Raw genomic sequence first — 24,821 nt, 5'->3', positions numbered from 1 at the left:
TGGAAGAGTTCGTGACGCCACCTGTGGTGCTCGGCAAGGGAGATGTTAAGCCGACGCTGCATGCAGATCCACTGGGACCAATGGAAGGGTGCAGCAAGGATGTAAAAGCTCCCCACAGGTGAAGCTATAGTCCCAGGGCAGCGTAGAGGTGGTTGGCACGGGGATGTAGCAGTGCAGTAAGGGTAGGAAGCAGACAAGACACAGCAGGGTGCAATTTCTGTACCTTTACTTGATAACTGCAGTCCAGGGTCCTGATTACAGATGGTAACAGAGCAGGCTAGCCTGGAAGCAACTCAGGGATTCTCTCTCAACAGACGGGCTTGCAGTCTCCTTCCTAGCGCTCGTTTGAATGAAGTACTCCAAGTACTAAGTTACTCTGAAGTTCCTCCTGTCAGATGTTCCCAAGAACCTTACTTGCACGGAAGACAGCTGTAGCCTCTCTCGGGGACTCCTCGCTCTGAGTCCTGGCTCACTATCCAAGCTGCTGTGGTGCCTCAAGTCTTAGATGGGAGTAGGGCATTTACAGCCTCCTACTCCTCTGGTATCTGTTGCAGGACCGTTAGTATCTGTACAACCATGGAGACCAGGCTACAGTTCATGCGCTCACTGTGAGGGAGCTCTCCTTTCCTAGCTCAACCTCCAGCTTCTCTCTCCACGTCTGCACACTTCACCCTCCGCAGACTAACTGACCACTCCTTCCTCTTGGCCCTCAGAGAGCACTCCTCCCCTTAATCCTGGTTCAGAGTTCCCCCTGCTGGCCTGGAGTGGAACTGTGTTGCATGTATGGATTGACTGCGAGAGAGACCCATCATTGCCTCCAAGCCTGGCATTATCCTCCACTGGAGGAAGGCAAAGCCACTGTGGCGACCATACCCCTGGGGGCGCCACATTCCCCCCTAGTGCAAGTCAGCACTCCTGGGCTGAACAAAAACATGAAACATATAAACAGTTAAACAATAATAATTGTACAAGAGTAAAAAAATTGAAAAAGTTACAAAAACCAAGTGCTTCAAAAATGGTCCAATGATGATAAGTCCAGCATCAATGTCCATGGTCCATTACTGGGCAAATGGTGAAAGTTTTTGACCACACAAGTCCTGCGGTACAATGTCCATAAAACAAACTCCAAAGGAAACTCTTACAGGTTACCTGTAGGCACAAAGCTTAAGAACAGTTACATATATACATATACACAATTTCAACATTTACATTTACCTATATACGATATCTAAGGGGTGGTATACCTTGTGTAATGCGGGTAGACCTGCGTAATACTGGTGTAGTGGGTAATGTACTGGATACACTACTGGGGGTTCTATGTAACACAGGGATACTAGATTGTCCGTGAACTCTTAGACTCACCAGGGGCACAACAGGTTCACCACTGGCAGGGCGAGGGTTCTCTGGCTCCACTGCTGGTGTGGCTTCTGCTGCCTGATTTTCCTGATCCTCAGGATTTCTGTGAGTTACATCTTCCTGTGCTACCAATTGGGGAAACAGCAACACTGGCACCACTATAGCATCGTTCACTTTAGTCCAATTCGCAGGGAATTCCCCAAGCACTGTGCTGACCTTCTCTTCTTCCACTATAGGCTGGATGTTATCTGGTTCTTCTCTTCTTTCTTTTAACTGGTCAGGGCATAACTTCAAATGATCTCTCGATACCGCTGCTGTGGTCTCTCCTCCATCTTTGCTAACAAGGCATACCTTAGTATTATCAAAGTTTGAGGGCAGAATGGTATAAGGTTCAGCTTCCCATTGATCATCCAATTTGTACAATCTTCTCTTCCTTTTCAAGACTTGCTCTCCCAGCGACAAAGGAGCGGCAGGTGCATTTTGATTGTAAAGCTTCTCCTGCTTTTGTCTTGCCTGGGCCAAACTCTTCTCCACACATTCTTGAACTCTTCTGTACTGTTGCTGCCTCTCCGTGTCCCAATCAGCATCTGGGGCCGCTACTTCAGGTGTCAGGACTCCCATGTCTAAGTCAATAGGCAGCTTACCAGGTCTTGCTCTCATTAAATAGGCTGGGGTACAGTTGGTAGAGTTCACTGGAATATGGTTGTAGAGGTCTACCAGATCGGGCAACTTCTCTGGCCACAGATTCCTCTCCTCCAAGGGCAAAGTCTTCAGGAGATCCATCACTACCTGGTTCATCTTCTCGTACATGCCATTGGTCTGTGGGTGATACGGCGTTGTCCGGATCTTCTTACAACCATACAGGTTACAGAATTCTGGGAACACTTCTGCCTCGAAAGCTGGACCTTGATCTGTGAGCACTTTCTCCGGGTACCCATGTGGTCTACAGAAGTGCTGTTGGAATGGTCTGGCTGCTGTCCTGGCTGTCTGATCTTTGACAGGCACAACTACTAGGAATCTTGAGTAGTGGTCCACAATGGTAAGTGCATAGCTGTAGCCTGACCGACTTGGAACCAGCTTCACATGGTCCAGGGCTACCAAATCAAGGGGCTGTTTGGTGATAATTGGCTGTATGGGAGCTCTCTGGCTGTCCCGATCCTTTCTGCGCAGGTTACATTGTCCATACTCCCGACACCACCTCTCAATGGCTTTCCTCATACCAGCCCAGTAGAACCTCTCTCGGAGCAATACTTCCAACTTCTTCCATCCGAAGTGTCCAGCTCCATTGTGGTATGCTTCCAGGACCATTGATGCCTCTCTCTTTGGGACTATCACCTGCCAAACCAGCTCATGAGTGCGGGCATTGATACTCCTCCGACACAGCTTCCCTTCATAAATGAACAGCCGGCCTCTCTCCTTCCACAACTGCTGAGTTTCTTCAAGAGCATCCGAATCTGGACGTGAGTCAGCTCGGGTCAGCAGCTCTTTCACCAGACGGACTGCAGGGTCACTATCTTGCGTTTCTGCCCAATCATGATGGGGCAATGGGTTCAGGGTGACCTCCTTCAAGCCAGACCGTCGGTTCCTCACTCCTTGAGCACATTGGGCCGCAAGTGGCCTGTGGAAGGGAGGTAGCTCTATCTCTTCAAGAGCCTCCGGGTCTCCTGCATCTGGTATGTTAGGCATTCTGGACAGCGCATCAGCATTGGCATTCTTGTGCCCTGCCCGGTACTTGACGGTAAACTCATAGTTCGATAGCTTAGTCATCCATCGCTGTTCCAGTGCACCAAGTTTTGCAGTATCCAAATGCTTCAACGGATTGTTGTCCGTGAAGATAGTGAACTTGGCGGAAGCTAGGTGATGTTTGAACCTTTCGGTGACAGCCCAGACTATGGCAAGGAACTCCAGCTTGAAAGAACTGTAGTTATCAGGGTTCCTTTCAGTGGGGCACAGCTTCCTGCTGGCGTAGGAGATCACTCTTTCTTTCCCGTTCTGTACCTGCGACAGTACTGCTCCTAGTCCCACGTTGCTAGCATCTGTGTACAGCACAAAGGGTTTGTCATAATCTGGGTAAGCCAGGACCTTGTCACCTGTGAGAGCCATCTTCAGCCGAGTGAAGGATCTCTCCAACTCCTCAGTCCATTCAAAGGTGGAATTTTTCTGTTTGGTCTTCTTGGACTGCCCCACCAGAAGGTTTTGCATAGGGGTGGCTATTTCGGTAAAGCCTATGATAAATCTTCAGTAGTAGCCTACCAGTCCAAGGAATTGGCGTACTTCATGAAGGTTTCTGGGCTTCGGCCAGTCCCGGATGACTGTGACCTTGTCAGGATCTGGTGCCACACCTTCTGCACTGACCACATATCCGAGGTACTGCACCTTGGGCTTCAGGAGGTGGCACTTGGAGGGCTTGATCTTCAGGCCAAAATTGGACAAAGCTTCAAACACTTCAGCTAGGTGCTCCAGATGATCTTCATGGGTTTTGGAGAAAACAATGACATCATCCAGGTACAACAGGACCGTCTCAAAGTTCATGTGTCCCAGGCAGCACTCCATCAGCCGTTGAAATGTTCCTGGAGCAGTGCAGAGCCCAAATGGCATATAATTGAACTCACAGAGACCCATTGGAGTGGTAAATGCTGTTTTCTCCTTGTCTGCCTCTGCCACGGGAACCTGCCAATACCTACTAGTGAGATCCAAGGTGGAAAAGTAATTAGCAGTTTTAAGTGCAGCCAATGATCCCTCAATTCTGGGTAACGGGTAGGCATCTTTATGTGTAATGCTGTTAATTTTCCTGTAATCAACACTCATTCTCATGGTACCATCCTTTTTCTTTACAAACACTATTGGAGCTGCCCAGGGGCTACAACTGTCTCTGATGACCCCTGCCTCCTTCATCTCTCTCAACATACTCTTAGCACATTGGTGTTGTGTTGGGGGTATAGGTCTGTACCTCTCCTTTATGGGTGGATGGTCTCCCGTGGGGATATGATGTTGAACCCCTTTTGCCTGCCCAAAATCTAGTGGGTGTTTGCTGAATACCCGCTCATACTCTTGTGTCACTCTGTGAACCCCTTTTTTCTGGTATGATGGTGTAGAGTCAGTTCCCACCTGCAGTTGCTGACACCACTCATCTGGCTGCTTCACAGAGCCATTGTCCTCCACCTGATCGGATGAGACCAAGGGTTTTGCTGCGTGCAAAGAGTTATTATTAACGGTGAGCAGCTTAGCAACTGTGGCGTACCGAGGTGTTGTGGCTTCCTCTTCCCCACAATTCAAAAGGCGTACAGGTACTCTCCCCTTTCGTACGTCAACCACCCCTCTGGCTGTCAGGACAGTGGGCCTGCTCTCGGAGTATACTGGTTCTACCAGCGCTTGGTAATCTCTCCCTCTAAGACCTATAGCTGCCCGACACCAAACAAACATTTCACATCTGGGGGGTATTGCAATGGGAAAAGCATCACTCACTCTGACGCTGCCAATCTCTCCGCCAGAGAGTTCTACCTGTTGCCTTTGCATCAGGGCTCGGATCTCCTTCTGCAGGACTCGTTGTTCTCCGGAACCAGCAGTCTCAGCCACCTGTTGCAACAAGACAATAACCTCGGTCAGACAGTTTTCAATTACATTTGTAACAAGAGTCATCATGGGATTGCATTCACGTCGATCAATATCAACAACTATTAAACCTTGAGACTTTAGCTCTACCCGCCCCACTTTAACAGTAATTTCTTTACATCCTATCTGCGGTAAAGACTGACCATTACTAGCAACTACTGTCAGTTTATCAGTGGGGACACGGGTAAGTTCTGAATCAGCCCAATACCTCTTGTACAGAATGTACGGCATAGTGATCACCTGGGAGCCAGTGTCCAGCAAAGCGTTCATGGGGATGCCGTCAATCACCACAGGAAGGATTGGTCTCCCTCCCACATACTTGGCTCTCCAGTTCCTTGGGCCTGGGGATCCTATTCCTGGGGGTTGGCCCTCTGCCCCAGGGGTTGCTCGTTTAAAGGATAATATCTTGCAAGAAGACCAGCCTTGTAGCAGCGACGACAGATGGGACGTCCGTCCTGGTCATAGCGATCGTTGTTCCTCCCTCGAAGTGGCGGGGCTCTCCTCCTCCGGAGCCACGGGACATCCTCTGGACTGGAAGCAAGCTGGATCTTTTCTTTGGAGGACACTTGTAGGGACTGCACGGTTTTAGTAAGTGCAGCCATTCCTTTGGTCAACTCCTGGACCTGAAGACGCAGCTCCTCAGTTGGATCTTTATCCAGAGTTTGTGCATCAGCCTCCACAGGGATGGAAGGAAAAGATGTTGCTTCCTGATGGTAGGTGATCGCTGGGTGCCTAGGGGGCGCTGGAAAGCTGTCAGTGGACTCCTGCAGTACCCGAATAGCCCTGTCCTTAAAATCAGCAAAGTCCAGATCAGGGTTTTGCAGGTTTATAATACGCAACTGTCCTCTGTGGGTACTGGATAGGAGTCCTTCAATGAACTGCTCCTTTAACAGTTTATCTTCCTCCTTCACACTATCAGGATCAACTTGCTTAACTGCTCGCAGCGCCTCCTGCAGGTTGAGAGCATAATCCCTGATACTGTCCTGCTCCTTCTGTTTACAGCCAAAGAACCTCATCTTGATTTCAGCTGCAGTGCGAGTGTCAAAGGTGCTTCTCAGCTTGGCCAGGATCTTTGCAACAGTCTCTTTATCAGTGTCCTGCCAGGCTTTCACCTCTCTCTGTGCTGCACCCGTTAGCTGTTGTGATAAAACACTCCGGGGTCGCCTTTGCTGGGGTCAAAGGTCACGTGCGTTCCGCATGAAACTCAGGCGCAGAGGTGGGATTCGGGTGTAACTGACCCTGGGTCAGGTTTATTAATAGTGAAAGCAATGCAAAAGGAAATAAAACATAAAACAAATCCTTGCCTGTCCGGCACTAACTAAACAAAGTACAACCTAACTACCAACTGGCGGGCTTCTCCCGTCCAGCCAAACCACAGTTGCAGTGGGCACTGCTCTCACTTACGTGTGCCTCTCACACAGACAGGCTCTCTGTGTTCCCAGGCTGAGACACTCACACAACCACCTTGCATCCTTTTATATCCACCTCCCATTATCCATTAGTAAGCAGGTGCGATACTGACCAGACTAGGCCACATAGGAAAGGAATCTGGGCGAGATATACCTGCCCTCATCCACTATTCCCACATGATTCTCACATATCCCCCCCTTCTGCTCAGACCACTCCGCTCGAGCAATGACACCCGCCAAACAGTGCACTCGGGACAGGGCATCTGCATTTCCCATCTGTACCCCTGGGCGGTGCTCCACCGTAAAAGTGTAGGCCTGCAGGGCAAGGAACCACCGGGTCACCCGGCTATTCCGTTCCTTGTTCAAGTGCATCCACTTGAGAGGGGCATGGTCAGTGATCAGCCTGAACTTTCGGCCCACCAGGTAATATTTGAGGGCCTCTAGAGCCCACTTAATGGCGAGGCACTCTTTTTCTACGACTGCATACCTTTGCTCGTGTTTATTCAGCTTCCTACTGAGATAGAGGACTGGGTGTTCCACTCCGTCCCTCACTTGTGAGAGTACAGCCCCGATACCGGTATCAGAGGCATCCGTTTGTACCACAAACTCACTGCGGAAGTCCGGAGTCACCAGTACGGGCTATGAGCAAAGTGCCCGTTTTAGGCTATGGAAGGCTTCTTCAGCCGTAAACTCCATTTAATCATGACGGAGTCTTTCCCTTTTGTAAGATCCGTCAGGGGGGTAGCGATGGCTGCAAAATTGGGTATGAACCGGCGATAATAACCGGCGATCCCCAGGAAGGCTTGCACCTGCTTCTTGTTGACAGGTTGTGGCCAGTCCTGAACCGCCTGAATCTTATCAACCTGGGGTTTAACAACACCCCTCCCAATTACATACCCCAAATACCGGGCTTCTTCTAGCCCGATGTGACATTTCTTGGGGTTCGCGGTTAGACCTGCCTCCCACAGGTCGTCAATCACAGCTTGTACTTTCTGGAGATGAGTCTCCCAGTCCAAGCTGTAAATGACAATGTCATCCAAATAGGCCGAAGCATACCGCCTATGTGGCCTCAAGACTCGATCCATCAGTCTCTGGAAGGTCGCCGGTGCCCCGTGCAGTCCAAACGGCATATACACATACTGAAATAAACCTTCCGGCGTAGCAAATGCTGTCTTTTCTCTGGCAGCCTCCACCAGAGGGATCTGCCAATACCCCTTTGTTAGGTCTAGGGTCATAATATACCGGGCTTTTCCTAACCGATCTATTAACTCGTCGACCCGGGGCATGGGGTAGGCATCAAATTTTGAGACCGCATTCAGTTTCCTGAAGTCATTGCAGAACCGGATGGTGCCGTCCGGTTTAGGAATTAGCACAATCGGGCTGGACCACGCACTGTGCGATTCCTCAATGACTCCTAACTCTAACATTGCCTTCACTTCTCGGGAAACGGCTTCACGGCGCGCTTCCGGGATTCGGTAGGGCTTTACGTGAACTGTGACACCAGGTTCCGTTACGATGTCATGTTTCATTAGCATAGTCTGCCCGGGTTTTTCTGAGAAAAACTTTTGGTTATGAAGTAGAAACTGCCTGACTTCCGTCTTTTGCCGCTCCGAGAGAGTCTCTGCAACCCGTACCTCCAGTACGGTATGCGAGCAGACAGGACGGGCCAGCTCCGCTGACAAGGCAGACTGATCCTTCCAGGGCATTATCAGATTTACATGATAAATCTGTTCAGGTTTCCGTTTACCTGCCTGGTATACTTTGTAGTTTACTTCACCAACTCTTTCCTTGATCTCAAAGGGGCCCTGCCACTTTGCCAGGAACTTACTGTCCACCGTGGGGACCAGGATCAACAACCTATCTCCGGGTGCAAACGTACGGATCTTGGCGCCCCTATCATAGATTCTTTTTTGGGCTCCTTGAGCCTGTATCATGTGTTCTTTGACGATAGGCATAACAGCCGCAATACGGTCCTGCATTTGTGTGACGTGATCTATCACTGTTTTAAACGGAGTGACTTGACCCTCCCAGGTTTCTTTTGCAACGTCTAACAGTCCGCGAGGACGTCGGGCGTACAATAACTCGAAAGGCGAGAATCCCATGGAAGACTGGGGTACTTCCCTGATGGCAAAAAGCAAATACGGAAGTAAATAGTCCCAGTTCTTCCCATCCTTGTCTATCACCTTTCTCAGCATCTGCTTCAGAGTTTTATTGAACCGTTCGACCAACCCGTCTGTTTGAGGGTGATACACGGATGTGCGTAACGGTTCAATTTGTAACAATCGGCAGAGCTCCTTCATTACCCTGGACATAAAGGGTGTCCCCTGGTCGGTGAGTATCTGTTTTGGTATACCGACCCGAATAAACACATGCACCAGTTCCTTGGCAATCGTCTTGGTGGCCGTGTTACGCAAAGGGATGGCCTCCGGGTAACGAGTGGCATAATCCAAGATGACCAGGATATGTTGGTGTCCACGTGCAGACCGTGGAAGGGGCCCAACTAAATCCATCCCAATCCTCTCAAACGGGACTTCAATAATAGGTAGGGGTACCAAAGGGCTACAGAACCGGGGCTTAGGTGCAGAGGCTTGGCAGTCAGGACAAGACTCACAATATACACGAATATCGTGATGCATGCCTGGCCAAACAAAACAGTATAATATCCTTTCGGTGGTTTTCTGGACTCCCAGGTGACCTCCCATCACATGTCCGTGGGCCAGGTCCAGCACCTGCCGCCGGTAGGGTTTTGGCACGACTAATAGTTGCACTGTATCTTCCCCCTTTTTCTCTATCTGATAGAGTAAATCATTCTCCAGAACCATGTAAGGATATGCCAGCCTAGAGCCAGGTTCTACGGGTACCCCATTTATCACTTTTACATTTGTCCTAGCCTGAGAAAGGGTAGGATCCTTTATTTGCTCGCTTTGGAAGTCATCTTTCTGAACTTCTAAATCCGGCAAACGGGGAGGTGGACGGCTGTCGGCCTCCTCCTCTTCCCCGGTCTCCTCCGTATCACCCGCCATGACTGAAAACGGGAACTGCAGGTCATTTCCCGCAGACTCTTCCCCAGAGTCTTCCGGGGAGACCTCTTCCAGGGGTTCGGGACCCACACGCGCCCTGGGAGAAGAATCATGTACACTATTACCCTGGGGTATCAACTGATTCTCCCACAATTGCCAGAAGTGGGGAAAATCCCGGCCCAGGATAACATCATGCAATAACGCCGGGACGAGTCCCACTTTATGTTGCACAGACCCATAGGAAGTAGTAATGCATATGACGGTGGTGAGGTACGAACAGGTGTCTCCATGCACACATGTTACAGAAAATTTGTCTGATGGTCCAGTCGGGGCTGACACCAGACTGGCCTTCACCAGAGTCACCACACTTCCCGAGTCTAACAATGCCACCACATTTTTGCCATCAACAGTTAAATCACACAAGCGGTTTTTAGAGTCTGTGACGTCGCACTGCATGGGTTCAGTAGTGACCGGACACCTAACGGGTCCCTTGCTTAGACCATAGTTCGTTACTCTCGGCCTCGCAGTGCGGGCAGTCCCGTTTTCCTCCCCCACTGTCTTAGGGATTTTTCCATCTCCCCTACTCCCTGGAACAGTCTTACCGGTTCCACGTGGAGATGATGAAGAACGAGGTGGGGTAGCGTCGTCTCGGAGTCCTTCCGCCACGGAGTAACGTTCAACCAGATCCACCAGTTGATCTGCCGTCGTAGGATTTCCATGGCTTACCCACTTCCTCAGGGCTGGCGGTAGAGCTCTCAGGTACTTGTCCATGACGACTCTCTGAATTATCTCTGGCGCTGTCAACACCTCGGGTTGTAGCCACTTCTTCGTCACGTGGATCAGGTCGAACATCTGTGACCGCGGTGGTTTATCCGGCTGATAAGTCCATTGATGCACTCTCTGTGCACGGACAGCGGTCGTCACTCCCAGCCGGGCCAAGATCTCGGATTTCGATTTGTCAAAGTCCTGCGCAGCTTCAGGTTCCAAGTCATAATGCGCCTTTTGGGCCTCACCGGAAAGAAACGGGGCAATCAGGCCAGCCCATCATGCCTTCGGCCATTTTTCTTGCACCGCCGTCCGTTCAAACGTGGTCAGGTATGCCTCGATGTCATCTTCGGTCGTCATCTTCTGCCAGTACCGACTCACGTGAATCACTCTCGACTCGGCTTCCAGGTTAACCTCCTGTAGGCTTGCCAGGCGCTGCGCCACCTGCTGGAGAAGCGAACGATCGGTAGCTGTCATGTCCACCAACTCCTTCAGCTGGGCCATCATCACCCGATTAGCTTCTTGCTGAACGGCGGTGGACTGTACCAGCGCTTTCACCACGTCCTCCATGCTCATGCTTGCAACGTGATGCCCGCATTCTCCACCACAATGTGATAAAACACTCCGGGGTCGCCTTTGCTGGGGTCAAAGGTCACGTGCGTTCCGCATGAAACTCAGGCGCAGAGGTGGAATTCGGGTGTAACTGACCCTGGGTCAGGTTTATTAATAGTGAAAGCAATGCAAAAGGAAATAAAACATAAAACAAATCCTTGCCTGTCCGGCACTAACTAAACAAAGTACAACCTAACTACCAACTGGCGGGCTTCTCCCGTCCAGCCAAACCACAGTTGCAGTCGGCACTGCTCTCACTCACGTGTGCCTCTCACACAGACAGGCTCTCTGTGTTCCCAGGCTGAGACACTCACACAACCACCTTGCATCCTTTTATATCCACCTCCCATTATCCATTAGTAAGCAGGTGCAATACTGACCAGACTAGGCCACATAGGAAAGGAATCTGGGCGAGATATACCTGCCCTCATCCACTATTCCCACATGATTCTCACACTGTCCAATCAGGATATTCATTTTCTGGCTTTCAGACAGAGGGTATACTTTAAACAAACTGCACAGTCTCTCTTTAAATTCACTCAGGGTATGTGACTCACCCGAGTACTGCGGTAGCCAGGTCGCTCCTGGTATGTAGGGCATAGACAGCGGCATTATGGAGACCGCTGCGGCGGGCGCTCCTCCTGGCGGTGCTGCAGGGTTGGCACTGGCGCCTGTTGCTGCATCGCCATTTGGCACGGACATCCTCTCCCCCCTAGTTAACGTTAGCCAGGGCCGGGGGTTATGGGAGCTCACCGGCGGCCGTTTCACGGGCCCGACGCTCCGGGCTGTAGGCCTCAGCTCCTCCTTCTCTCATGCGCTGTCCTCTCTTCCCGCGGGGCACTTCGCTTCTTCGCGCTCTGCGGCAGGCTCCGCCCACGAAGGCCTGCCTCTTTCTTCCTGCGCGCGCCAAGCAGCGTGGCAATGGCGGCAACTGGCGCCAATTTCACACACAGTCTATGGCAAACAGGACCCGGGGATACCGGGCTCCGTAATTCTGTTTGTGACGCCAAATTGGGTCGCCCTCCCAGGGCTGTGGGGTACTCGGTACCGGGCCGGTGTCAGTTGGATGTGTCACAGCAGCGATGACCCGGTCCGTGGCCCTGGGCACCCAAGTAATGGGGAAATGTAGATAATGGAATGAAATAGTTCGTGACGCCACCTGTGGTGCTCGGCAAGGGAGATGTTAAGCCGACGCTGCATGCAGATCCGCTGGGACCGATGGTAGGGTGCAGCAAGGATGTAAATGCTCCACAAAAGGTAAAGCTATAGTCCCAGGGCAGCGTAGAGGTGGTTGGCACGGGGATGTAGCAGTGCCGTAAGGGTAGGAAGCAGACAAGACACAGCGGGGTGCAATTTCTGTACCTGTAATTGATAACTGCAGTCCAGGGTCCTGATTGCAGATGGTAACGGAGCAGGCTAGCCTGGAAGCAACTCAGGGATTCTCTCTCAGCAGACGGACTGTGCAGTCTCCTTCCTAGTGCTCATTTGAATGAAGTACTCCAAGTGCTAAGTTATTCTGAAGTTCCTCCTGTCAGATGTTCCCAAGAACCTTACTTGCACGGCAGACAGCTATAGCCTCTTTCAGGGACTCCTCGCTCTGAGTCCTGGCTTACTGCGTCCTGGCTGCTGTGGTGCCTCAAGTCTTAGATGGGAGTAGGGCATTTACAGCCTCCTACTCCTCTGGTATCTGTTGCAGGACCGTTAGTATCCATACAACCGTGGAGACCAGGCTCCAGTTCATGCGCTCACTGTGAGGGAGCTCTCCTTTCCTAGCTCAACCTCCAGCTTCTCTCAACACATCTGCACACTTCACCCTTCGCAGACTAACTGACCACTCCTTCCTCTTGGCCCTCAGAGAGCACTCCTCCCCTTAATCCTGGTTCAGCGTTCCCCCTGCTGGCCTGGATTGGAACTGTGTTGCATGTATGGATTGACTGTGAGAGAGACCCATCATTGCCTCCAAGCCTGGCATTACCCTCCCCTGGAGGAAGGCAAAGCCACTGTGGCGACCATACCCCTGGGGGCGCCACACATACAATCAATACTGAGTTCATCAGGGATTCATATATACATAATACATCATCTGCACTAATAGCTAACCAGGGGAGAACTAACTAAGCAGGCTAGTAGGAGACAGGAATTGTATACAGGAAACATAAGTACATATCAGCGATGCTGTCACAAGGGGAGAAATGAGATGCTTCCTGAATGCAGGCAGAAGGAAAATGGTGGACTGGAGGGAAAATGGGGGCGGAACTAACTATAATTCTTTGCAAAGGGCTACCAGGATGCATTGCAAATGGAGGGAAATAGCAAAGTGAAAGTAAAACACACAGTAACACTGCGGTTATGACTCTGGTCACTAGATGGAGCCAGAAAACACTGTAAACATTAACAAGCAGATAATCAGGGATTATGATGAATTAAATGTCGGAGACAGAACACAATCTGTATTAAAAAGAACAACACAAAATTAGAAATCTTGCAATTTTTACACTGTCCACTAGGGCTGTTTTAGACTCATACTTCCTGTCTTTTCATGAACAGTTTACAGCAGTTTCATTATCATCAGAGTCAGGATTGCAATGAACAACTCTTTACACAGCTGATAAGACAGAATCCACCAATCACAACAGATGAAGACACAGCTCTTCCTCTATTCACAATGACCTTTGCACATGCTCATTAGATGTGGTCGGAGAGTGTTCATTGATTCGACTGTACATGTGTTGTTTCCTGAAAAAACAGGAAGTTAGAGTCAAAATAAGCTCAGTGGCCGGTGTGACAATTGCAACATTTCTCCTTTTTAATACAAATCATAATATGGAAAAAAATAAGCTTTGCCAAAAATTAAAAAGTTACAAATAAACCCAAAAAATTTCTTTGTGAGGCATGGTTTGCATAACTGCAGATAAAAAAACTGAGTGAATACCATAATTTACTTATCTAGTTTGAGTCTGAATTATTCTCCGGGAAACTAAATTCATAATTCTACTTAATGAGGAGCTGAAATCTCATAGCATTCCCTACTGGTTCATTTTATTTGCACAGAGTTTGCATTGGGAATAGTTGTACTTTTGACAGAACCCTTACAGGAATTTGTAACAAGATTATAGGAGCTCAGCTAAGCTGTTTCCCATAGGTTTCAGACAGGTTCTGTGGGCACGGGAGATTTCATAAGGCTTCCTGGGGTCTAGGGCTGTCCTCCTTACTGGAAAAGATGCCAAGTATGATTTAAAGGGGATCCTAAATTAAGGAATTCTAAATTAATAGAATGGGGTTCCCACTTCAGTATGGAGAGTACCCCAGAATGGAAATAGTGTCTCTTGCTCTGGAGGACATGTCCCGTCCTGCATCACTCAGTCAACCCAGTGATTACGATAGGAACTGTGTAATGCTTTATTTATCCTGTGGTGCCACTGCAGGGAAATTGATCACTTACTGCAAGGTATACCCACAGATCACAGCTGATCACTCGGGATCTCAGCATAGGGGAACGCTATTCTAATATGTAGGGCCAGATCAAAATTTTTTGCTCTTCTGTATGTGATACTAATCCCCTTTACTACCCATATTCATTAATGGGGTAACAGCTTTATAGATGCCATAGAAACTGACCCATTTATAAGGCATAATTGAGAGAGACACCTTTGCTTCTGGATAGGTTGCTCCACGCCTTGTTGGAGAATGTATGGTTTCCATCTCTCAGCACACCATTAGGTCCAAAGTAAAGAGCGTCTATAGGATTGTTGGCTGATTTACCATGCAGGGATCTCAGTGCCCCAATCACCACTGCTATTTGCATTGTTATTGACCATGTACAAACACAATCGGAGCTCAATAGGTTTTCTGTACAGTGGTAAGGGAAGGGGAGAGGTATTTAAAAGCTATTAGACTAAGCAAATACAGCTGCACCTCTTGTCTTGGTTGTCATCTGGGTTACGTCCAAGGCAAATTTTCCAGAATAGTAGTTTTGAAATTCTTCTTTTGTGCCATTAATTTATTTCTACATCAGTGTGTTGATTTCTTGGGTTGAAGGAAGACGTGAATGACTTAGCAGCAGTGTAAATGGCTGCATTCATCTCCAGGGAGTATTTGAGTTCTGTCCTTGTCACCAGCCCAACCACGGTGATGGGTTCAGAAGGTCATCTTCAATGCGAGTCGCAAGTTATCGTCTATTGACGGAGACAGGCTCTATTGACTATATGTCTCCCCTCGCGTTGTCAATGGTTATGCACGTTTCTTTATTGTCCCTGGGTAGCTTCATTGATACTATGGATGTTCCTCAGACATGTGATTGTTGCCCTGCTCTACTGTAGATCTTGTGCTCTCAGTCACTTACAGATGTTACTAACTTTATCCGTATCCTATGGGGAAGAGAGGGGAAGTCTGTAAGATGCCCATAGAGATTAGATGGAAACAAGGCCTAACCTGAAGCTCCTGTGTCCAGTTGCAAGATTTGTAACATCAGACATATAGTAATTATTGTACTGGTGTTGTCTTATTGTGCAGAAGAAGCTTTGGGTCTCCTAAAGCCCCAGTCACACACAGCGATCTCGCTAGCGAGATCGCTGCTGAGTCACAAATTTAGTGATGCAACAGCGATCTCACCAGCGAGATCGCTGTGTGCGACACTTATCAGCGACCAGCCCCCCTGCCGGGTATCGCTGATCGTGCTCAAATGGCCTGGACATTTTTTTGATCATTGGTCTCCCGCTGGCGAGCATGCATCGCTGCATGTGGCAGGCGGGAGACCAGCGGTCAGCGAGCTAGAGACTGGTAACCAAGGTAAACATCTGGTTTCTAAGCGCCGCACGGTTTCTAACATACACAGCGGGTAACTAAGCGACGTGCGTCGCTTGTAACCCACGTGGCGCTGTCCTGATCGTTGCTGAGATCTGCCTGTCTGGCAGCTCACCAGCGATCATGTAGCGACACACCAGCGATCCTGACAAGGTCATATCGTTGTCGGGATCGCTGGTGCGTCGCTATGTGTGACGGGGCCCTAAGACATCAAGGGCCAAGGGGACATCCTTTTTCAATGCATACTAACACTCCCAGAATGTCCGTGTAGCTAATGGAAAAAAAAAGGGAGTAGACTTCCCTGACTATTGAATTAGCTGGCAAATGTCTTTAACTTCACCAAAAGTCTCACAAAACCTCCCATAAAGCAACGTTTCTGTACTTGGCACCCGAATGGTCCATCAACAGGTGCAGCATTTACATTCAGGGGACTAGATATGGGCAATGGCCTTAAAAAAAGTAATGGTAAAAATTTAGAATCTCCAGCACCACCTCTTTTAAAAGAAGGTCTAGTATTGGGGATTGATCTTAAAGTATGCAAGGATCCAACTGTATAAATAAGGTTGGGGTCTTTTGATATAATTTCCTCCTTGAGTTAAGCGTTGTGGTTCTAAAACAAGATTATGACTATTTTTGCCCCCTAAATGTAGTGCTTCTCATTTTTCATTTGTTTACTGAAGTTACGTATCTCTTCCTGAGTCAGTGGCGACTTCCGACTTGTAACCACTGGTGCTCTTTCTGATTTGTCATCTGATTTTTGTAGTCTATCTGGTTTGATTCTTGCCTGTTTCCTAAGAACATATTTCTCTAATCTTCTGGTTTGCTGTAACTTGAATGTGACCAGAAAGTCCTTACCTCGTGGGATTTAAGGTTACAGAATAAGGAAAATAGTTAAAGGAAGCCTGAAGGCAGCATGTATCTGACATTTGTTGTACGTTTTCAGTGACGCATGTTTGACTTTAAAAGCCAGCCAGGGACCAAGCCATACTGGTGATTTGTAGAAAACGCCAGTTCCGAGTGACTTCTGCCCACAATCTGCAAATGATTGGCAGGTCTTCCTCTATACAAACACACAGGAGAGACCCGTCACTCAAGTGGAGCGGGCGGGCTGAAGCCTCTGGGGATCCGTCTATTCGACTAGTCTCCCATGTGGCTCAGTCCCTAGCTGCCTTTAAAGTATGTTTACCTTTGAAATGCCACAGCATTTCAGAGTCCGACATACTTAGCTGAGATCACGCAGCCAGTGTCTGATACATACATTCTGCCCGTGGTTTGGGCAGCATGTGTCTGCTGTCAGGTTCCCTTTAAGGTGCTGATACTCTTTAATTCAAAGAAAGCCAAATCCACCCATTTGTGCATATTGAATTACTATTTTGAATATGGGGGCATCCCAACTTTTGAAAAGAAAGATCGAGGATGTCAAATTTCAGTATCCGATCCCTTTATTCACAGGGAAGATAAGTCATCACCAAAGATATCTGGCAAAGTCTTAAGACACCAATATCAAAGGGATTGGCGGCCAGTCTAATATGTATGGGGGCGCTGGCTGACTGATTGTTGGGAAAGAGATCGAATAAGCATGTCCGATATCGAAATGCCGATTGTACTGTCTCCAGGAGATAAGCTGCTGGCCGACATACAAAAAATAGGAACCCTTGGCCTAGCGAGCTTCTGTATATGACAAAATGTATATAAACTTGGCACACACCAAAGGTTTCTGATGCAGAAAGGTGATTTTTAATTATACAACAGTACATACATACACAGACGTTTCGGTCGTTTGGGATTCGCGGCGGATACCGCGTCCACACTCCACAAACCACCATGCAGTGGGACGGCTTCATGTGCCTCCTCACAGGATTGGTCTGTCTCACAAAGCCCAGTCACTAAGAATCTCACAGTACAATATATCGTACATTGATGAAGGTCCTAGACCGAAACGTCTGTGTATGTATGTACTGTTGTATAATTAAAAATCACCTTTCTGCATCAGAAACCTTTGGTGTGTGCCAAGTTTATATACATTTAGTTCACGGATTGGGATCCTACTTGGGCACCACCTACAATTCTCAGGGTTGTGCCAACGGTTTTGTTCTTACTATGTATATGACAAAGTCAGCTGACAAACATCACTAGACCAACAGCCATGTAATATGTATGGCCAGCTTTACTCCCCTCTTCTCATCAATCACATGCAGGCTTGGCTCAATGTATGGATATCTTCTAAAGGTACTGTCACACTTAGCGATGCACCAGCGATCCCGACCAGCGATATGACATGGTCAGGATCGCTGGTGCATCGCTAAGTGGTCGCTAGTGAGCTGCCACACAAGCAGATCTCACCAGCGATATAGCAGGGGTCGGGGGTTGCTACTTACCTGTCAGACGCGGCGATCTTGACGTCCTCCCGCCCGCATCCACACGTCGCTCGTCGGCGCCACAGGAAGCCCAGCAGGAAGCTGACGACGAGAAACGGTCCAGGACGTTCTCGCGCGATCAGCGATAATCAGCGGGGAAGCCGGTCGGAGGTAAGTATCAGACATAGTGATATCGCTAGCAATATCGCTATAACGTCACAAAAACCAGTGACGTTATAGCGATATTGCTAGCGATATCGCTTAGTGTGACAGGCCCTTAAGGAACCTATAGTCTACCCAAACTGCAGGACAGATCTCTGGGCTTCCATTCAATTCATCTTTAGACTCGTAGACAACCAAGGCAAAAAGTGTACACTTACACAATTTAGTTTTTTGACAAAGTGATATTAAATTATTGGTTCAAATACCTACATATAGCAAAGAAAGATTAATTAATTGGCCAGGTTAGATTCTGCTAGATGTTCCTCAGAAATGTTCTTAAATATTTTAGCTAATAACTTCTTTTGAATGTTTACTTTTCTAATAGAAGGTAACTTTTTTGAAATCCCATTTATGTAGTTGCCATGGGTTGACTTACTACAACAGAAGATACAGTCTAAAGGCCCCTTTACATTTAGCGATGCACCAGCGATCCCGACAACGATACGACCCAGTCAGGATCGCTGGTGCATCGCTAAATGGTCGCTAGTGAGCTGCCACACGGGCAGATCTCACAGCGATGCAGCAGCGATCTAGCGGTCGTTACTTACCTTTCGGACGCGGCGATCCTGACGTCCTCCGGCCCACGTCCACGCGTCGCTCGTTGGCGCTAGCAGGAAGCACCCAATGAGAAATGGAGCTGCGCGATCAGCGATGGACAGCGGGGGAGCCGGTCACAGGTAAGTATCACACATAGCGATATCGCTAGCGATATCGCTGCTGCGTCACCAAATCGGTGATGCTTTAGCGATATTGTTAGCAATATCGCTATGTGTAAAACCCCCTTTATAAGTTTTTGGGTGACTAGTCAAGCATGAACTGGTAGACATTTCTCTAGTGTAGAAGTCCAGCTTTGTTAAATGAGTCTTGAGTGTTTGCATTCATTTTGAAGCTAGTTGATGAAATAAACCAGGATTTGGTTACCATCTGATAAACCTGGGCCTTTGGGTAAGGCCATCTAATTGCAGTTAAAAAGGGGGAAGGGTTGAGTGAAAGCCTCTTTTGTCTAGATAACCTCACTAAGCCTAAGGGCTTTCATGTAGAGAAGTCATAGTGTGATCCCCCTCTGACATTTGGATGAGCTTCAGCATTATGGCGCTGGAGTAATGAATGCATTAGTTGTTATTGACAAATCCCTCATTACAATCACATTTAACTCTTTTAATACCAAATGAGCGGAGCCAGATCCAGATGAAACAAGGTAAACAGATGGCATGAAGGACATTGTGTGCATGTTGTTTGTGTTTGTCTACATGTAAGCATTGTGGGGGAGATTTACTAGCAGCTTTTTGCACCAGTTCTCTGGTATAAAAAAAAGTTGCGAATATTTGGGTTACGCCATATTTGAGCTAACATTTTTGTAGTTAGAGTTAAACGGGAGGTCATGGGTCACCATAGGTCCGAGAGATTGTTCTAAAACTTGCATCACAAATTTGGGGGTATTGTAAAGGAATCCTTTATAGGGTCATAGCTGAGTGCAACATCAGGACCACTATAAGTATGGTGGATTTATTAAAACTTGCACCAGATGTTAGCAAAAATTGTAGAGGAACTATGAGCATGCTCAAATCTGAATGTTGTGGTGTTCCTTTGAGAAGTGAAAGAAGTGTGGTTAGCAGAGATGAGGCAGAGGTCGCAGCGGAGCAGTGGTCACACAGTGTCAGATTTTAGTTTTTGGTAAAGAGGAGTCTAAGGCTGCTTTCACACATCCGTCTTTTTGAATCCGGCACGATGCGGCGAAAAGTGTGAAAACCGGATCCGGAATTGGATCCGGTTTTGGCACATAGAATTTAATGTTCGCCGCATCGTGCTGGATGGACATGCGGCGCCTTCGTTTTTAGCCGGAAACAGCAAACCTCCGCCGTCCGGCGTCAGCAAAAAACGTTGCCAGCAACCTTTTTTTGCAGCGCCGGAACGGCTTTTTCAACAGCGCATGTGCGGACACTGTGAGGTTTAACCCACAAGTGTCCGGCGAGCACGCGCGTATCTCTCTCTCCCCCCCCCCGCATACCACTGCCTCTCTCGTCCCCGGTGCGGCTCCTTTAAATGATTTCCAAGCCGGATCAGGCGCCGCATCCGCATCCGGTGTCACCCCTGCAGGCCTGATCCGGCGGTCCGGCTTTCCGCCGCACGCCGCCGGAACAAACACACTGGATGTGTGAAAGCAGCCTAACAGGGTTTGCGGGCCGATCATACTGCACTGTGGTTAGTGTCAATGTTGCACCTAGACTGAGGCCCGATATATAGTGAGGGAAGTTAAATGTTGGCAACAAGGCTTAGCACAAAGTAGCAGACACGTGGTGTATAGGTGGCCGTACACATTAGATGACCAATAGATGGCTGTCGGACTAAAGGTCGTTCGGCCTACAATCATCTAAGCAGCCTCCCCAGACCACAGGAGTGCTCATCCGGCTGAGTGTTCCTGTGTTCTCTAAGAGAAAACTGCCGTCTGACTCATCGGTCGGCGGCTTATCTCAGGGAGAACGATTTGATCAGCAGTTCACAATCGGACATGCCTGATCGGGATCTCTCCCAACCATCAGTCGGTCGGCGCCCCCAAACACATTAGACCTTTGGCCAAACCTATTGATATCGGTGGGTTCGGCCAACCTAAGTCTATTGTGTATGGCCAGATTAAACAGCCCTCAATCCATGTGTGCTGCCGAACAATAAAAATTATAGGTAGAGTGATGTGCAAAGCCTCTAGGCCTGCCAGCCCAGAAACACAGAGAATGGGTGTTCAACCACATAGACTGTTAAGGCCCCCATACACTTTAGACTAAAGTTGCCTGAACCCGCTGGTATTGACAGGTTTGCACGTTAGCCTAATGTGTATGGGGGTGCTGGATGACTGATTTCCGGGAGAGATGTAACTTGCTCATGTCCGATTTTGGACATTGTTATCCTGGAGATAAGCCGCCGACTGACTAGTCAGTTGATGGCTTTCTCATAAAAAAAACACAGAAACGCTCAGCCGAGCTAACGCTCCTGTGTATGGGAGAGTGAGCTGAGAGTGTCTAGAGATGAGGTAGGGGTCTCCACTAACCTTTATCCTTGTCAATCTATGTATATAAAGTGCTCTCAGTGAGAGAAACAAAATAGGAATCTTGTGGGTATGATACCTTTTAATGGCTAACAAATAATAGTGAATGTTGTTGCAAAGCAAGCTTTCGGGACTGCTTATGTCCCTTCATCAGGCTGATATGACAATTTTTGTCAATCTATGGGCACATTAAAAAAAACATGTCCCAAAATACCAGAATTTTACAATTTTTTACCCAAACAGAACTTTTATTACTGATTTTATTTTTCAAAAATAAAAAATAAACAAAGTTAAGAAAATGTTCTACTTAGTTGCCACTTTGGAGCCATATATCTATATATGTATTGCAGAGTGCCTTGCTTTAAGAAGCAATTTGATAAGTTCCCGTGAGAGCTGTCACACACTCAGTAGCGGTGGCAATAATTGTTCAGTAATATCTCATACAATAACTTTTTTTTGCCTGTTTGTGAAAAATAATTTCTTGTTATATCCAACATAAAACCTCCACTGTCACACAAGTGTTCCCCTCTCCCAAAACATCTTCTTACGAAGCATTTTATGTAATGTGTAGCAGAGCTTTAATTACATTCTGTCCCCCCGGTGTAAATTTAAGCAGCACTTAAAGCAATTGCTCAACATAAATATCTTTCTAACGTTTTGTGTATTTAAGGATAATAATATATCTGAAATAAAGTCTTTAGATTTTGCTATATTGCTGCATTTTTATAGTCAACAGGCAGAGGGTGAGTGACAACCTTGCAGACTTGCCAATCAGGGTCACTGATATCACAGAAACTTAGCTTTAGATATTTCTTAAATATATTAGAATCAGAAATGTTTTGTGTAACCTCACCTACATACCTTGTATCACTTTCCTACCTTCTGATGGTTTCCATGGATGCATTTTTTTCTCTACATATTCTGAGTAGGTGGCACTTTCTGGTATGATGTAAATGTTCTCATCTATGATCTGATCCATTTACAAAACCTATTTATATATGCCATGTAGGGGGTTCTGTTTTCAGAGTCCTCATCTCCTGACTAGAGCGGACACCAGCAACAAAGAGTGTCTCTCATTCTGGAGGACCAATCCAACGACTAATTAGAATTTAAACAGTGTAATACTTCATATCTCCTGGGGTGGAGCTGCAGTGGAATTTAACATTTCCCTGCCAGGTTTCCCCACAGCTGATCGATTTTCATCCCAGCAGTAAGACATTTAGAAAGCAGTTTTTTTATTGAGAGACCATTCTAACAAGTAGAGATTGTCCAAAGCAGGCATCCTCTGACTAAATATAACAGAGTGTGAACCTGCAGCTGCATCCCCTTCCTCTCCCCTACTTCCTGCCTTATAGTTTTACTGTTTCTCTGTAAACTATTTTTTTGTATCAGAATCTGAACATTTACAGGGACAAGTTTAATCTGACTTATGGGAGGAGAAGAGGAGCAATCACAACAAGCTTTCTGAGTAGAAGAACTGTTTTTCACATGGCAAAGTTTAGATGCACCCTCTTGCGACTTTTTCAAAATGAGTTTATTTTTTATTTTGATCTTGATTTTAATGGTTCTAATTTTTCAAGACTCTTTGAAGATGCAACTCTCCCATGACTATAAGTTAGAAATGGTACAGCGAGGGGCGCAATAGCACAGTTACCAAATTAACAATTAGTTTACTGTAAAGTAAAATACTCACCTTTACACGTTGTGAGTATGCATAACACATATAGTAAGTATGATAGGAGAGCTGCAGATGGCACCGGACCCGTGAAGAGTCTTCAAGAAATTCTGGATAGGATATTCAAGATGCCGACAATTCCGCTCTCCTCCAAACTCAAGCAAGGGAATCACAGAGTTCAGAAGAGTTGTATACTTTATTCAGGGCTATAAAACTAGGTGTTTTGTGGACATCCTGTCCACTTCCTCAGGTACATAGCTAATCACCTGAGGAAGCAATGTACCTGAGGAAGTGGACAGGATGCCCACAAAGCGCGTAGTTTTATAGCCCTGAACAAAGTATGCAACTCTTCTGAACTCTGTGATTCCCTTGCCTGATTTTGGAGGAGAGTGGAATTGTCGGCATCCTGACTATAAGTTCTCATTTGAGAACCATCTTTATGGCAGAGCACTGCATACAAAATATTTCTTGGTGGGACTTCTGTCTGGCCTAGGACAAAATTAATGTTAATGACTTGTTTGTGGGCAAGGAGGTGACCAAGGTTCTTAGACAGTTTAAAGATCTGGAAAGCCAAGCCCTAAGATATTCTTAAGCACTGTACATAGATTGTCATCATTCCCTGTCCCCATCGTGGCTCAGAAGCTAAATTCCAAATGAAATTACTTTTTCCGGCTGATATTGGAGTGTGGGGGTGTGAGATAGTAGTTATATGGGATGCAGTGACAGATGGTAGGCAGAGCAAGGGTTAACAAGTTTAATAACGGGAATACTCCACGCAGGAAGGTAAAGGATTAAACAGTATAAATGGAACAGGATGTTGGGAGGTAAAGGGTTAAACAGGAAATTCAACAGTTTAGATGGTAAAGGATATTGTAAGTAGAAGAACAACGGTTCAGATAACGGCAGTTCTTATGAAGCACTTGTGTCAGGAGTTCCGCCAACTGTAACTCCTGCTGAAAAAGCAATGGCTGGCGCAGTGTCTTTTCCAAAAAGGTCCTGTGGGCCTTAATGTCCCATCTTCCGGCAGCAGTGGTCGGTCTCCGGTAACTTACGCTGAGCCTAGTCCATATGTTGAAGTGGCTGGCAAATAGACACTAATGAAGTCAGGGCGCAGGTGTCTGGGCAAATATTCTCTGGCAATGTCAGGGATCAAGTGTCAGTCCCGTATGTGATCACTCTTATGTGACACGTGTACTGTACTCACGGACGTGGATCAAACGGCACCTTGTTCTCTGGTCGCTACTGGGCACTCTGCACACTGCACCTTCTCTCTGTAGTCACCGGGCACACACTGCCCGTTCCTCTCCCTCTCTGGTCCTTGCTGGCCTGCATGATGCTGGTGCTCCCAGAATGGAGCACTTCTCTCCCTGGCTGCTGGGTACACTTGGCTCTGCACTCTCTGCAGCGGTCCCTGTCTACGGATTGCTGCTGGACACATTGCTCACCTCAGCGTGACAGCCTTCTTCAGACGGGAGGCACTGCCGCAGGTCCGGTACTCTGTGGTCAGGGGGGGAAGCAAAGCACACCGCTCGCCTGTTTGTGCGCTGCCCTCCGTTCGTGCCAAACTGCTCTGCTTCACTCGCTTTTTCTTTTTATGCCCCCGCTGCTACGCGCGATTTTCTCCTCTCACTCCCCGCCCTTCTGGGACAGCAGGATGGTCCAACTCCCAAGCGCTTCCCCCAGGCAATAGGGGAAGTTCCAGCTCACTCAGCCTTTCCCCCAGGGATGCAGCCTTTTCAGTTATGGACCCGGCACGCAGGTACCCACAGTCTCGTCGTCCCCCTTACAGGGGAACCAAAGTACTAAGTTAAAAGCCATGCAGATTTAGCTCTTGGTTGGTTTTGACGCAGAACAGGTGGTATGGGCTGTTTTGGTGATGTAGATTCTGTAAGCTGCAGTTCAGGGTGGATAACACGGATCAAAGGGGATGGCACAGTGGGCAAGACTTGC

At 47.8% G+C, this 24,821-nt stretch overlaps 1 long non-coding RNA gene across 1 annotated transcript; it reads right to left on the bottom strand.

The window, feature by feature from the left end:
* Positions 1–209: 209 nt before the first annotated feature.
* LOC141073295 (uncharacterized) lies at positions 210–24,821 on the bottom strand. The gene is made up of 3 exons (XR_012226959.1): positions 24,317–24,821; positions 4,822–4,932; positions 210–1,149 (listed from the first exon to the last, which is right to left on the bottom strand). It is a non-coding gene; the product is annotated as an uncharacterized lncRNA (long non-coding RNA).

The sequence above is a fragment of the Dendrobates tinctorius genome, unplaced genomic scaffold, assembly GCF_039654945.1.
Source record: "Dendrobates tinctorius isolate UK_male_01 unplaced genomic scaffold, ASM3965494v1 ptg000014l, whole genome shotgun sequence".
Taxonomy (NCBI): Eukaryota; Metazoa; Chordata; class Amphibia; order Anura; family Dendrobatidae; genus Dendrobates; species Dendrobates tinctorius.
This window is presented reverse-complemented; position numbering and strand designations above follow the sequence as displayed.